Below are 13404 nucleotides of genomic sequence, written 5' to 3'. Positions count from 1 at the left end.
AGACATACATTGGCCAAAGCAAGAGATGTGTGAACATCAGACTGCAAGAGCACAGGCGTTCAGTCTCTGCCCCCTCTCGCTGCGCATAGCCGAATGTGTGGGTGCACCCCCCCCCCCTTTTTTTTTTTTTTAATACCACCTCGTCATGGTTCGCCCGCGAGGTCATTGAAGCCTTTCATAGTAGAAGGAAAGGCGTCATGTGCGTAAGTCAGGCCTGTTTCGCTCTGCGCGATAAAGAATTTCAATATCTCGCTAGCACCTGCAGAGTACCGTGAGTTTAACCTTTGTTTGTTGTGCAGTCGCGCTAAAGACTCCTTCCTAATTTTCACTCACCAATTTTGTATATATATATATGCTAAAGTTTGCTTTTATTCTTCTTCTTTCTTGGGTTTTACGTGCCTAAACCAGTTCTGATTATGAGGCACGCCGTAGTGGAGGGCTCCGGATTAATTTTGACCACCTGGGGTTCTTTAACATGAACTACAACGCAAGCACACACACACACACACACACACACACACACACACACACACACACACACACACACACACACACACACATATATATATATATATATATATATATATATATATATATATATATATATATATATTAGTTGATAGTTCAACGCATGACTATCTCTATACGGTCGGCCCATTTGACTCGGCGAGAAACCCACCGAGCAGACGCGCCAAGCCTCGGGTAACTAGGCACAGAAACGTTTGCTTTGATAAAATACCTGTGCACTTGAAAGTGTATCTTTGTTGCAGTGAGGATATTTATGTACCATTTCGTGACTCATTGCGTATTTTCGTTGAGTACAAAGCCGGCTACCGGCACATCTGTAGTGGTAGTCCTGATTACGGACGGCTGCATATAAAGTTACGGGGTTTTACGTGCCAAAATCACGATCTGATTATGAGACACGCCATATTGCGGGACTCCAGAATAATTTAGACCACTTGGGGGCACTTTAGCGTGCACCTAAATCTAAGTACACGGGTGTTTTCGCATTTAGCCACCATCGAAATGCGACCGCTAAATGTGGCCGCGAAATGGCGACTTATAAGCCCATTCGTTATTGGAGTGCTGTACTATGTGTGGGCTATTTGGCAAGATAGCATCAGTAGCAGCCATGATCAGCCAAGTTCCCATAGTCGGCCGTAAACATAGTTTCGGAGCCGCTGATAAAGCGCAGTGGTTTCGTCCCTTTTGGATACACACGACGGAGAAAATCGCTGGTCACCCTGCGGGGACAAGCATGGCGTGGCTCAGTGCTACCGAATCACGCGGCGAACAAGGGCAGCGGGAGTTTGCTGTTCGTGGCGCCATTTGCTGCAGCCACGTTATACGCTCGTGCGCGAATCAGCTGTCCGGCCTAGGAATGCTTGCCTGGATTGGTTAACCACACTTCTGTAATACCAAAATACATCAGTCTTGACGCTACCGAATTGTTGGTAAGCCAGAATTGAATTGAATTATGGGGTTTTACGCGCCAAAACCACGACATGATTATGAGGCACGCCGCAGTGGGGGACTCCGGAAATTTGGACAACCTGGGGTTCTTTAACGTGCACCTAAATCTAAGTACACGGGTGTTTTCGCATTTCGCCCCCATCGAAATGCGGCCGCCGTGGGCGGGATTCGATCCCGCGACCTCGTGCTCAGCAGCCCAACACCATAGCCACTGAGCAACCACGGCGGGTTGGTAAGCCAGAAGAGACGCAAAAGCGAAATACTGTTGGCGACACAAGGCTCGAAATTTTCGCCCTAGTGCAATAGCTGCCATCGACCGCCTTTCCGGGGTGGCATGTAGCTCTACGGGGTTCAGGACGGACCAGGACCAGGACGACCCGGATCCGGACCAGGACGAATTTTACTTCAACTGCGAAGCTATCTTTGTGTGTGGGTTTCCTTTGTAGCTTCGTGCCACATGCGGGTGCACTTTTCCCTTCCACGAACTGCTGATCATCGTCACAGCCTCACCCAAACCTACATAGACGCCGCTGCCCACAAGTGCACAACCATTTGGCTCTCTTCAACCGGGCCGGCTGGAACAAAAAGGATGTCATCGACGAAGGAGAACAAAGGGCGCAGCCACAAAATATGATCGTAGGCATCCCTTCCCGTTCTCCATCTCGACGGTGGTGCTGCTCGTTTTGCATAAACACGATATCTGCGACCGAACAGCACGGTGACTGCTCCCTCGTTTATCTCGAGAGGCCGCGCAAACACCTGCTTGGATGCACCGCGAGTGACGATAAGGTCTCCTTTCACAAACGCAGTGCTCACTGATACACGAAGTGGTGCACAAGGCCTCGTACACCGGATATGTCCGTGCTCAATCCAGCTCTCGTGGAGACAGATCTCGCTATACGGGCAGATCTACCCCCGAAAGCAGGACCATATGACGTAGCTCCACACCGTGCCTCTCATATGCGTATACAACATGTACCAATTCGATACCTGTTCAACTAGAGTTGCGTCGCTTTCAACCGAAAAATCCCAAGGCAGTATAACCTCAGATCAGTTACACTTAAATACAAGTAAGCTGCACGCTAGTTCTCTAGAAACAAAAGAATAGCAAGGGCTCAGTAGGACGAGGACGAAGAAAAACTGTGACAAATATCAGGGACCGTGTTTGTTGCACATATATTCTTCCTGGGGTGTTTGTCGCCGCACGTTATTGTTCTCGTTGGGAACTCTGACAACCAACTCGCACACATGCCGCACCCTTGACTAAAACATGGTGCAAGAAAGACTAGACACAAAAGAGGAGTAGGTGAACAGGACAAGCGCTGACTCACGACTTATTCCGGAAACGTCTGCGTGCAAGGACTCAAGCCAAACGGACACCCATTAATCTGTGTGCGCAGGTACAAATGGTCGGGGGACAAAAACCACGAGTTAAAGGCGCAAGAAAGACAACCGATATACTGCGGATGCGCATAAAAGCTGATGTACATGTCCAGAAGTAGAGTAAGTTGGAGTAGTTGGATTCCGTTCATGATGAATATGAAGACCGCGAAATAAAACTATGGAGGCAAGATGGGAGGCAGGACGAGTGTTCCTTTCCAACCGAATGCTTATATTACGAACGTCATGTCACATATACAGATGTCAGAACGAACTCGGGAGGCAACAAAAACCACAACACCCGCAGTCTAAAGCTAATATCTAGCCAAGTGCTTTTAGAAGGAACAGCCGAGCATCCGCTTACACCGACGTGATGCACAAGTTTTATGTAATTTTGCATTAGTGGTAGTTGTTTGTGGTGCATCGGCAGTGATGGCAGTAACCGCGAGAATTTACCAATATCTGAACCGTATCTACTGAACATGATCTAGTTGAAAAATGACTAACAGACTGACTTATAGACAGCTTTAGCGGTCTAAGTCAGCCCATTTGGTCGGAGCCGCTAAGTCTAAGTCGGCCCATTTCAGAGCCGCTGCTAAAGCGCAGTGGTTTCGTCCCTTTTGGATACACACGACGGAGCAAATCGCTGGTCCCCTGCGGGGACAAGCATGGCGTGGCTCAGTGCTACCGAATCACGCGGCGAACAAGGGCAGCGGGAGTTTGCTGTTCGTGGCGCCATTTGCTGCAGCCACGTTATACGCTCGTGCGCGAATCAGCTGTCCGGCCTAGGAATGCTTGCCTGGATTGGTTAACCACACTTCTGTAATACCAAAATACGTCAGTCTTGACGCTACCGAATTGTTGGTAAGCCAGAATTGAATTGAATTATGGGGTTTTACGTGCCAAAACGCCGCAGTGGGGGACTCCAGAAAATTGGACGCACGCCGCCCACGACACCTCGGAACGCTCACTCGCCTCTCGCTCCCCCAACCCCCTCTTATGTCATTTTTTTATTTTTATTATTTTTTTTTTTTGCTTTTTTTTGTCGCTTTCTCGCTCTCCCGCTCTTAATTGTCCCCTCGTCTTAGAAACCGCGCCTAGACAGTCAAGCGCCAGGGATCATTTTCTTTTCAGTCTCTCCCTTTACAGCCAGCCACAGCCGACATCGACGTGACGTCACTCCACTAACCCTTTAAAACTAACCCGCCGAGGATGACGATGCCGCCTTTGACGAAGATAGGTCCTCCTATCGAAACGTTGGCCAGCCTTTCTGAGGCACCTTATCCCTGTTTATATTCCTTATTCCTCGTGTGCTACTCCATTTGTCAGCCACCTCTTTTGATTTTGGATTTAGCAACCTTAAGTCATTTACTGTGCAATGTAGTTAATGGCACGACAACGACGACACAATGGCCGCGACGACGCTGGCACGGCAGCAACGACGGCGACTGTGCTGTGACGACGACGACAAACAAGAGGCCAGAAGATGTGAAGTGACGAGAAATTAATGAGCCATCAGACAACCGGTGGCATAGTTGTAGGAGAAAGCTTAGCCTTAGGTGACAGGAAAGTTAATCGGTCTCAAATCAGCTCAGGAAGTCAATTCCGTTGTCTTACTGTGTCGACAGGAAAACTTTATTGCGCACACTGCCTTACGGCTTCCCGCGGCGAAGAAAGCACTTTGGAAGCCATAACGGGGACTAATGAAGCACAATAGCTTGTATACCGATTTAAATCCAATAAACCTGTACTCTATGAAAAGTTTGCACCCTTTTGGACTTGTTCCCAAACAATAATCGCAATCAATCTATCATGCATTTTTTTTTTCTCGTTTAACGGTCTGCTCTCGCTACTTTCCAGTCAGGAGCGCTGTGTCACTCTGATACGCCTATGCCGTTAGTGAACTGAGAGCGCAAGATACGCCCAAATGTTCGTGAAATTGTTTTAGAGTGCATATAGGTGGCGAGTTAACGCTAGCGCTGTACGGCTCCTCTCAAAATTTGAGAGTCCTTTTTCGCTGTATGATGCCATACTGCTTACCGTCTCACCCGGGAAAGCTGACGTTTCGGCGAGCTAGTAAGGGTGCACGGCGGGAAACAGCGCAATTTCACACGAGCACAAAAATAAGTACAGCGCCGGTCTGTATCTTTGTTTCTGCGTCCGTGTGTAGACCCACTGCTTCCGCCAGGTACTCGTAACTCGCCGGGCACTCTGCTGGTACGTGCATTTTCACGCAAGTATAAAAGGCAACCGCTCTCGCCGCCGGAGCGCACCAGTCCATGCGAGTTTGCGCTGCGCTCGCCAGCACCTCTCTGCAGCATGAGTGAAATTCAGTGTGAAGCCCACATCCGGCTTCATTCTAAATGCGGCCGCCGCGGTCACGAGTAATTATTCCCCATCGCGAGAGCTGCATGCCGATGCGGTCGTAATAAAAAACGCGCACGTGCTTAGATCACGTTAAACAACGCCAGCTGGGTGATCAAATTTAATGCGTAATTGTTGAACGTGATTGATTGGCGCCAAATTCAGACGCGCGATACGACCTGATTTAACAGCGATAAATGCGTCAGCGTCTATAGTGTTGTTGAACAAGAAAAATAGTTTCGTCGAAACAAATTATCGCCTTTGCATGCACGAAAATTGTCATCGAGTTTGACAATCACGGACCCAGTAATGTCTTTGTGTGCTGCCTGCGTGCTATGATAACCTTGAACATAAATAAGTAAAGACAAATTTTGAAGTTTGGCGTTGGCTCTTTGGGGGTACCCCGCTTTGTCCCGTCCAAATTCTAACGCCGGTAAATCCTGTCCCAAAATACTTGAAACAAGTTAGCCTAGCTTGATAATTCGGGAATCTCCTCCCACCCCCTCACTAAGGCGTCCCTAATGGCACTGGCGTTGCCTGGATACATCAATCCTTAGGAGTAAGCGTTACTGCCAACGACGTCGGCTGACCGTAGCTCCAAGATACAAAATTTGGGAAGCTCCCGCGACGAGACAGGTGTCTTTACGCTGTCGACATGTAGAATGCACCACGATTTGCATGCACACTCGCACAAGGCACGAAGGCATGGCCATGCGAAATCGGTTGCACGAATCCTTTCACTCGTCTTGTGACCACCGAGCACTTCGAAAACGTTTATTGGCACGCTAAATTCTCATCACGATCATCATTCAAAAAAGAAAGAAAAACGTTCTGTTGAGCGAGTTCGTTCATGACGAAAAAGTAAAAATTATAGCCCAAGAAAGACGAGCACAAAATAAAAGAAAGGTTCAACCTAGTGTCGACGCTAAAGAAGGCAAGGTCGACGTACATGGCGGTTCAAATGATTCGAGGATTAAAAATTGGATGCGCTTAGTGGTCTCCTAATTTTCGCTGCAGCGTACATATGCCTCACCTTTTTGCGAATATTTGCTCCGGTATGTTTCAATGCGAAAGCGTTATATACCAAAAATGGCCGACACCGCTAAGAGTAAAAGCCCGTAAGAAATGTTCGGATTGGCGTCAAACTTTTCAGGGTAAACAAAGTAAAGTAATGCTTTTGAAAAGAAAATTTAGAGCATTTCGGTCTGGGTGGGAATCGAACCCGGGACTCGGGGTGCACGCTTCCCCGACGCCACGGCGGCTGTACAGTTCTGGCCAAGTAAAGGTGTGCCTAGTGGGTGTGTCATTGCACACGTCACGTCGCAGCCATCTGGTTGACTAAATTGGGCACGTGACGGCGCAGCCAATGGGGAGTAGGTGGCACCACGTCATGACGGTGTATTACATGAGCGCGTTCATGACGTTCCGAGGGCTTACGTGTGGGAATGCGTAAGCAGTCTTAAGTGTGTCTACCGAATTTTTATTTGTCAACCAGCCCGAGCCTCAAAAAGCAAGACACTGACCTTTGTGTTATTGTACAAATTTTCCCTTCTAATCACTTTCGTCCAATTCTTGAAATTATCCGTGGTCTTCTTTGTTTCAATTGTTTGCACCCAATTCGCTGTCTCTATTTCTCTCACTTTCTTTCTTATGACTCCTGGTTGTCTATTTGCACTTTCAATTACCCTGTTCTCGGTTGCCAACTTTCTTGACCTCTTCCTCCATTCTTTGTCCACCCTTTTCAGGTACAGATACATGTGCACGTTAGCCGCCCATCTATTTTGATCCATGTTCCCAAATTTTTCTTTATAAATAATTTTGCTCTGCACTTGTCTGAGTTAAAAAGAGGCCCAATCCATGCCACCCTGCACTGCCTCAATTGTGGTTTTACCGAAGGCTCCCAAAGACAACCGGCCCACTGATCTTTGGTCAACTTCCAACCCCGACAAGATACTCGATTTTAAGCACAGAATGACATTTGCGAATGTTAGCGCTGACACCATTACTCCTTTCCAGATTCCATGCACCACTTCATACTTATTGAGGCCCCCAAAGTGCTCTGTCTCATTATTGCTGCATTCCGCTTCCCCTTTATTTCCAGATTATCTTGTTGGGTGCTTAAGCCTTCCCTTCGTTTATGTATATGCCGAGGTATTTATATTGCTTGAGTATGCGTAATACTTGTTGTTGAAGGCATGGCGTGAAGTTTCGGATGATGATGATGATTTATTGGCATCCCCTTTGAAATGGGGCGGTGACAAATAGTCACCTGGCCTGGATTTAATTAAGATATGCTATACATGCTTTTCATTGTAGCATTTCTGTATACTCTCGTTAATCTTTTCTTTTTCTTTTACGCGCAAGCGTAAAGGGCTAGGTGCACCGAGGGCCGTCGAGGGGTAGTGTGAAGCGGCGAAGGAAGCGGAGGAGGAAGGCGCCTAGAGGTGGAGAGGAGAATTGCGCGCCGAGGAATGTACGAAGGAGCGCGCTGAGCGAAGCGGGGAGTATTGGTGGAAGAAAAGCAGGGAAGAGATTGATACGACCGGATCTGTTACAGTCATATAGGTAGCGGTACAAGGTAGATTTCGAGGGGGGGAAGAAGCCACAGTTTCGCCCCAAAGGCGACGCATCGATTGCGATAGCAAATTAGTAGACAGCTATACGAAGTATGGATAATAGTTTTATCGACCGTGTAAACTTGGAAATATTCGCTTACTGACTAAATTAACAAACATCGTGTCAGCGCGCACAGGCAGACATGAACACATCACACTCGATGATCGCGGACACCCTCTGTCAAAACGGTGGCGTGAGGAAGCGCGGCAGAAGCAGCGAGCGAGTCTATCTATCGACAGCGATGCTGTCTGTCGCTTCAACGCAAACTGAGCGACGAGAACACCGCACGCACAAAGGTATGAGCCGCCTGCAGATCGCTTTCAAGATAAGGCGCGCGCAACTGCGCAAAGTACGCAGTTGGTGCCGGAGTAGAACGCTGCCACCTTCTCCCTCCCGCGCTTCCTCCCTGCTTTCCTCCCTGCGCGCGCGAGATTGAGACGCGATATCGTCGGTTCTGGGAGTGATTATAAGATACCCAGATCTCAGATACGCCAAATCCGTCTGAAGTCAGCTAAGGCCCGTATTCACAAACCGAACTCATCCTTAACTTATGACTTAAGTAGCCGGTCGATGCTTAACGCATTTCATAGGCCAAATCTTGTACTTAAGGTAAACTTTAATCGACACTTCAGTGCCGGAAAGTAAAGTACAGTCATTCGCAACCTTAAGTGCGACTTTCGCTACTCTCGCCTAGCAAGCAAGATGGCCGACTTCCACGGCAGCCTCGCCGACTTCGCCGATTTCGCCGGACGTGTGCACGACATTACGGATGATGAGGCATACCGATACGCGCCGCCACTACGGCCACGGCTTAGGGATCGACAGAAAGATATGGAAGCATACAACGACGCGGAATTCTCGTGGCGGTACCTGTATGTACCGGTATGTACAGGTATGTCGTGGCGGTACCAGCACTTTTTTTAAGTTGGACCCACGTCCGCGGCGTTACGTTATGGCGGCAGTTGAACTCATCCTCTATTTTGTTCCGCGACTACCGTTTTCGATTGATGGATACAGCGTCCGTTTCTTGTTCTCGACCACGCGGCGATGGCGCGAAACGAGCTCCAGGAGCACGACGCGTTCTTCGGAAAATTTTACTTTCTTTTTTTCCATCGTCCGCACGGGTTGAAAACACCCAACACACACACACACACACACACACACACACACACACACACACACACACACACACACACACACACACACACACACACACACACACACACACACACACACACACACTACGCACAAACACCGCACGTTTTCAGCAACAAAATGAACAAAACATCTAAAAAAGTCGGGACGGCGACACACACGACCGCAGTGGTTGCGAGAACCAATGTAAACTTTTTGCCAGACGAGTTTGAGTAAAGCGCTGAAACCAAATAGTTATTTGTATTTCACTAAGCAGAATGCGCGTGCAAGCACTGCAACATTTATAGCCGCGTTACTCTGCTGCTGCAAAAAAAAAAAAAAAAAAAAAAAAAAAAAGCTTTTTTTACGATTGAACCGATCGTACACGTAAATTACTTACGTATCCTCGACACCAGACGACATACTAGGCCCGAAAAGTGTTACTTTCGAAAGTGATATTTAAGGTGTCGTTTTTTAAGTACTCTACTAAAAGTTTCCTAAAACTTGTACTTTTCCCGTACTCATTGACGCCCTACTTAGGTTCCGTTTGTGAATACGGGCCTAAGACTTTGTCGTCTTACAAACCCTTGCACGCGTTTTTTTTTTCTTTTTTTTTTTCTCCTCGTCTTTTTTGCGCTATAATTTCCACTTCATCAGTGAAATGATTGCCGGCAGTTTTAGCATGTCGTTCTTCGGAAGCGATGTCTAGCATTGCAGACTAGTGAATGTGTTTCGAGACAGTCCATTTCATTTTCCATTCTTGTTGCCCTTCGCTCACAAGTAACCGTGTCTGCGCTATCTCCATGATCGGCCACTTGCTGTGAAGAGTAAGAAAGGAATAGAATCGGAGGAAAAGAATTCTCACAAAATACCAGCAAACTCCGGCGTATCCCATAAGGCACATCACTTCCTGCGAAGCTCCTGAATGTGAGCTACAGCAAACTTACCCAGTTTCGTACACGCACAAAAAAAAAAAAGGGGGGGGGGGGGAGAGAAGGAACACTTGACAAAGGATTGCCTATGGAGCCGTCTGTCCGATACTCTGGGAGGTATTGTTAGCTGGATAGCAGTTCTGCAGACCAGCCACCGGTTCATCCTTGCCGGGGCTTCAGGCTTTGAATGCTGTGGTGTTTGGGACTATTCGGCACTTTCGCTAGTGCGCAGTGATGCGGAAGAGAGACAGAGAGTCGTTTTGAAGCATTTATAAAATCAAAAAGAAACTTTAAAACATATATATATATATATATATATATATATATATATATATATATATATATATACAGATAGTTGATGATCTGCGTAACGGCAGTCAGTGTGTCCACACATGCACAGCACACGAGTATAAACGGGCTGTGACAGTCCCGTGTTTCGAGGCTCACGCTTCCGTCGTCCAAGGCGCTGCGGATTCACCCGTGCTCGAGCCGACTGCGACGACGACACGTTCAGGCCCCGTCCAGCACGGTTCTCGGGCTCGGCACGCTCAGGAGCAGCAACGGCAGCAGCCAGGGAACGCCTTGTCCAGCACGACCTCGGTGCCCAGCTCGTACGCCGCTCGCAATCCACGTGCGGCGGTCGCACGTGAGGACCGCGTCTAGCACAGCAACATCTGTGCCAGACGAACGCTGCTGGGCACAGCTCAGGTGCAGCAGCTCAGGGACCGGCGGCACTCGGGTCAGCCAGCGCCTGGAGCACTGGCAGCAGGAGCCCTGTTTCCTCGGACGCCCTCGTCCACGCCCGGCTCCGCGATCCTCCGCACCTTGCCACGGACGTCTCGCCAGGCAGGTCCTCCCGCCTCGTTCACCCCAGGAGCTCGGAACTGCTGCCCGCCTGGCTCGAACACTGCGAGCTCGCCTCGTTCACCCCAGGAGCTCGGAACTGCTGCCCGCCTGGCTCGAACACTGCGAGCTCGCCTCGTTCACCCCAGGAGCTCGGAACTGCTGCCCGCCTGGCTCGAACACTGCGAGCTCGCCTCGTGCCGCCGCGCTCGTGAACCCGTTCACTTCTTCTTCCCAGAGCTTGGGTGGCCGCTCCGATCGTTTAGCGGCACCTCGCGGCACTTACATATGACAAATGCCTTTTGGAGTTGCAAAAAATATTCAGCAGCTGATGGTGAGTACGACCACACAAATACAACTATGTCTGCATAATATGTATGCCTACTACTTTAGCAAGTGCTTCGGGTTCCAATGTGGGCGTAGTTCCTTATTAAGCGGCTGCTAAACGTTATATAGTCGGGGACTACCTGTTTCTCTGTTTCTCTTCGACGTTAATTGACTGCCTGAGAGATAATGACACCAACATCGGGCGCTATATCGGCTTAATTGCGTTGTACAAGGTCAACAACGTGTTGATACAAAGTGGCTCTTCGCAACACTGGAAGCTTTCCTCACACTCTTCAGACTAATTATAAGCGGAATCTTTTCACAGCAAAGTGCATTGGCTAAAGTGTTTCGGCGAAACAGGTCGATAACTCGGAGTAGAAACTGAAGAGGCCACAGAAAGCTTTCTATTTCTCTTCGACCCTCGGTGGTGGTTCAGATGACATGACATTCTGCTGCTGAACAAAAGGTCGTGGGCTCAACTACCCGCTTCACTCCGTGGGAGCTGAATGCTAACACTCTCATTTACCGAGTTTTCTGTGCACGATAAAGAACCCCAAGTGGTCATGAGTAATCCAGCCTTTCACTACATCGTGTCTCATAGCAGGTGTGGTGTTTTGGAACGCTAAACCAGGGTCATTCAATAAGTATTGAAGGACCCTGGCTAAACGTTCTGAGTCAGAATTATTCATTTCGATTCGTGGGTCTGGCGCTTACACAATTAGGTGAATCCTTTTACGTAGGGTTAATTTCTTTGCTGCTTATCTCATGCCATGGTATAGCTGACACTGCTGTTAGGTATAGCTGGTATAGCTCTGAAAGATTTTGCACTTTTTGGAATTGACCCGCGTCCCCTGCCTTCACAGTAGTCATAAAAAGCACACTCTTATCGACGCATTCCTCTAGTGTTGTTCCTGCGATCGGGACTTAATACGAAGGACAGGCTGTGTTCGGCATGCCTTGTAGAATTTGATTCGTGGCAGACTGGAAACAAAGTAGGCGCACTCGACACATCCTAAAGTATTCCTCTGAACCGAAGTATCTCTGACGCTGCATGTTGACAGTCATAACTTCTTGTAAACGGCTATAGTATATAACAACGGCACGAGATGGTGGACTGTGACAGACAAGCGCGCCGACTCGAAAATAAATTTTATTGCGAAAGCATGGAATTTTATATACAGGAACAAGACACGTTAGCGCCAAGCGATGCGAAAACAAACAAAAATTCTGCATGTTAGCAACTATCACGGTACTGCAGGACTTCAGCGCCCGGCAAGATGATGCAAAATGAAATGGTTGCAAAATATTCTTCTGCAGTTTTCTTGTGAAATTACTTCAAGTTCAGGATGAATGATACACATTCCAGGAGTACAGGACAGTAAAAGACTGTCCACTCTGCAACAACCCCGAAAATATTGTCAGGCAAATGAAGCGGCTAGCGATCTACTTTGAGATGCAGATTATCTATTGCGTTATAATCCCTCCGGAGCTGCACCGATGTATTCTTCGTCGGGACTATAACTAAAAGCATAGCCCAGTCGCATTGTTGGATTCTGTTCCCGCTTTCTTTTACAGTTCCGAGCTCTTCTCGACAATTTAGGGCCCGGCACGGCCTTCGTTTGCGATTTTTTTTTTCCGGAAGAAAAGTTGTTTTTATCCGCCGCGGTGCCTTATTGGCTATGCTGCTGTGCTTCTGAGGACGCAGGTTCGATTCCCGGCCGAAGCGGTCACATTCTGATGAGGGCGAACTGCAAAAACACCCGTGTGCCATGCTTTGGGTGCACGTTAAAGAACCCCAGGTGGTCAAAATTAATCCGTGGCCCTCCACTGTGCAGTTCAAACACGTTAAAACCCAAGATTATTATTTTTTTTCTTTTGGCAGCTAGTCGTAGTCGCTGATTACTCCACTAGTTGAAGCTGCCCATTGCCAGGATTACGTACTTCGGAAGTCTTGGCGCCGTCTTTCGTGTTCTTAGGACGCATTGTTGCGTCCCAGATGACGGTACACGGACGACCGTATAGCAAGGGGAACAGCTGGGGCTTATACTGCATTTATTCCCACATATTGCCAGCGCGCGCCGCATCGCGTAATCTCCGCTTGTGTTTCGAGACGCGGCACCGCACATAGCGCTCCTAAAAGGTAGCCGCAAATGTATAGCCCCACATGCTTACAATGACCTGGTCGCGAACCAGGTCATTGGTTATCACTCACTATCATTGGTTATCGCGAACCAGTGCTATCACTAGATGCTGCCCGCGCGCAGTCCCGAGCACGCGGCTCACAGGTTCTAGATAGGTACATTACCCTCTGTACAAAAAATAACAAGCCAAC

Source organism: Dermacentor silvarum, chromosome 1 (genome assembly GCF_013339745.2).
Source record: "Dermacentor silvarum isolate Dsil-2018 chromosome 1, BIME_Dsil_1.4, whole genome shotgun sequence".
NCBI lineage: Eukaryota > Metazoa > Arthropoda > Arachnida > Ixodida > Ixodidae > Dermacentor > Dermacentor silvarum.
This window is presented reverse-complemented; position numbering follows the sequence as displayed.